Raw genomic sequence first — 3,818 nt, 5'->3', positions numbered from 1 at the left:
TAGACCAGGCTGGCCTTGAACTCAGAAATCTGCCCGTCTCTGCCTCCCAAGTGCTGGGATTAAAGGCGTGCGCCACCACTGCCAGGTGTTAAAGCCCTTTAAAGTAAGTCCCCAAATCTACCAGTGTGGCTGAGAAGAACCATAATACTTAGGAGACATCAATTGGGCTTTATAGACTCTGTTTGACACAGCAGATGGAAGTATGATTAATACATGGCTCCTGACTTTAGAAAGTTTTGTCTCTGACTTACACCAAATGTACGGCACAAAGCCAGCTGCCATCTCTGCTAGATTCAGTAAATGTCTTCTACTCATAAATACAATTAGCTATGCCAAGTTCTTTTTCAAGTTCAGAAGTGAAAACTCAATGGACACAGACAGGGACTACAACCATTACTTCTTCCTCCTCCTTCTCCTCTTTTTTTTTTTTTCCAAGACAGGGTTTCTCTGTATAGTCCTGGCTGTCTTGGAACTCACTCTGTAGACCAGGCTGGCCTCGAATTCAGAAATCCACCTGCCTCTGCCTCCCAAGAGTTGGGATTAAAGGCATGCGCCACCACTGCTCGGCCCTCCTCTTTAAAAAAAAAAAAAAAAAAAAACCTTAGGAGAGCCAGGCAGTGGTGGTGCATGCCTTTAACCTCAGCACTTGGGAGGCAGATTTCTGAGTTCAAGGCCAGCCTGGTCTACAGAATGAGTTCCAGGACAGCCAGGGCTATACCAAGAAACCCTGTCTTGAAAAAAACAAAAACCAGCCTGGTTGTGGTGGCACACCTTTAATCCCAACACTTTTGAGGCAGAGACAGGCAGATTTCTGAGTTTGAGGCCAGCCTGGTCTACAGAGTGAGTTCCAGGACAGCTAGAGCTACACAGAGGAACCATGTCTCAAAAAAAAGAAAAAGAAAAAGAAAAAGAAAAGAAAAAGAAAAAACTAAAGACCAAAAACAAAAAACCCTCAGGAGGCTAGCCTTGAACTTAATGTGCAGACCAGACTGGCTTCACACACTCCATCCATCCACAGCCTCTACCTCCCTAGTGCTGGGATTACAGGTGTGCACCATATGCCCAGGTTGAACTGCTACCTCTGCATTATAAGGGCATCTTTATTTTATTTTATTTTTTTAAGATTTATTTATTTACTATATGTGAGTACACTGTAGTTGTCTTCAGACACACCAGAAGAGGGCATCAGATCTCATTATGGGTGGTTGTAAGCCACCATGTGGATGCTGGGATTTGAACTCAGGACCTTTGGAAGAGCAGTCAGTGCTCTTAACCGCTGAGCCATCTCTCCAGCCCCAAGGGCATCTTTATTGAAGAGCTATTGGCCCTTTCTATTCAGAAGAAAGCAATACCAATGATTCTGAACAGCTCCCTGTTCTGTGATGATCCTGGGTGGGATATTTAAATGTCTCAACCAGCTTCTTGTTTTAGTTCAAAGACCTTTGGATCTACTATACTAATGCGCTATGTCCATTCAGAGCTCTTTTGGAGAATGGAAAATGGGAGCACTGTCTTTACCAAAAGTGAGGAAAAGCTGGGTGAAACGCTGGGAAGGTTGAAGCAGAAGGATCAAGAGTAAGCCATATAACAAGCTTGAGGTCAGCCTGGGTTGTATGAAACCCTGTCTCAAAACACAGAAAAAAGAAGAAATCTGGGAAGTTTCTATCCTTACCATTAACGAATAAACCAACAAAATGTGATTTTTGCAAATGAGGAAACAGGGATATGGCTAGGTACCTGCTTGTGACTCTGAACCCATGTTAGTCACACCATGATACTGATTTGCAGTGAGGAGTACTCAGAGTAGAGAAAAAGAGAGTCAACACCTAGGAGTCCCTTTGGGAAAAACGTAGGTTTATTCATTTTATGTGTTAGTGTTTGTTTGCATATATGTATGTGTTATCATTTGCATGCGTGATGTTCAGATAGGGCACTGAATCTCCTGGAGCAGGAGTTAGGGTGGTTGTGAGCTATCATACATCTACAGATGGTAAGAAATGAGCCCAGTTCCTCTGCAAAAGCAACAATTGCTCTTAACCTGTGAACCAACCTCTCCAGCCCCCTGTAAAAGCCAAAGTAATTTATGAGTTTGCAGAAATGGACAAAATTTGGAGTTTCCTCCCTGAAAGTTTCCTTCTCTCATTTGGAAAAAAAATATAAAATATATGCATTTTTATTAGGTTGGCAAAGATCAGAAAGAAGGGTAAGAAAAAGCTTTCAGAAAAGTTATAGAGAAAGGGGCCCTCTTCAGAATTGCTGATGGGAATATGAATTGCCAGGCAACATTTACTGGGGACAATTTGATAATATCTGTCAAAATCACAGATGTCCATGCTTGGAGTTCAGCAACTGCACTTCTGAAACTTCAAACTGAAGGTATATCACACAGTTGCAAAGTGGTATCCAAGGTTGTGCACCACGTTATTGTGTGAAATTGAATAGAATGGTCCGGCACTGTGCTCGTACCTATAATATTAGCATTCAACAGAGGCAAGAGGATTGCCAAAAGTTTGAGGTCAGAATCGGCTACAGAATAAGTTCCAGGAAAGCCTGGGCTACACAGTGAAACACTGCTTTGTTTTGTTTTGATGAGATGATGGCTCAGTGGTTAAGAGCACTGGCTGCTCTTCCAGAGGTCCTAGGTTCGATTGTCAGCACCCACTCATATGGAAACTCACAATCATTTATAACTCCAGTCTAGGGCAAATTCTGCATCTTCTTCTGGTCTCCACAGCTACTGCTTGTAGGTAGTGCACAGACATACAGGCACCCAAAACACCCATCCACATAAAGTAAAAATAAAAAGAGAGAAGGAGGAGGAAGAGGGGGAGGAGCAGGCCATTCAGTAGATTGAAAGCCATGTACATTTCCACTGCATGTTTAAAAGCTGTATGTTTTCAGACATCCCCAAGAGTAATACAAACAATTTCCCAGTTTTATTAAGTGGAATCACTGAGATGCCATTCAAGACTTGATAGCCTTACATTTATGGACAAAGTTATCTATGAACTCATTTGTATAGATATAGGTCATCTTTGGAAGTATTAACAGAACATTTGCTACCATGAAGGGAAGATAGAAATTGATGTCAGCAATGTGCTATCTCAGAACCAGTGCAGTGGGGTTTTAAATTTTATTAGCAGACATGCCTGGATTCCAGTACTCAGAGACAGAAGCAGGAGGACCTTTCTAAGTTTGAGTTTAGGTTGGTTTACATAGCTCAGGTCTAGACCAGTTAGACTCAAAAAAAAAAAAAAGTGGGGTGTGAATGTTAGGGGGCTGGAGAGAGAGAGTGAAGCAGCTAAGGGTGGGGGCTGCTCTTACACCCACTTAGGTTTGTTTCCCACCTATATCAGGTGGTGCCCAACTGCCTGCCACTCCAGTTCCAAAGGTCCTCTCTTGTTCTCTGTGGTCACCTCGTGTACATACAAAGACACATAAATAAACACAAAAAATAGATTTTTGTTTGTTTGTTTGTTTTTTAAAATAGGGAATGGGGATAGGGATGTGGATAGAGTGCTTGCCACTTAGTATTCACAAAGCCCTGGGCTTGATTCCCAGCAGCACATAAAAATAGGCATGGTGGGACACACCTGTATTCCAAGCAGTCGAGAGGAAGAAAGTTCAGTATCATCCTTGGCTACTTAAGTTCAAGATCAGTCTCAAATAGATAAGGCCATAGCTCAAAAGTAGCTGTTTTTTTAAAAAAAAATTAGCCATATGACCTATTGATATTCAAGAGAAATGATTTAAAATTTACAACTAAAAATAAAGCACATGCACTTTAAGATAACATGAGAAATTAAAAAAAGACTCTC

Source organism: Mastomys coucha, unplaced genomic scaffold, assembly GCF_008632895.1.
Source record: "Mastomys coucha isolate ucsf_1 unplaced genomic scaffold, UCSF_Mcou_1 pScaffold23, whole genome shotgun sequence".
Taxonomy (NCBI): Eukaryota; Metazoa; Chordata; class Mammalia; order Rodentia; family Muridae; genus Mastomys; species Mastomys coucha.
This window is presented reverse-complemented; position numbering follows the sequence as displayed.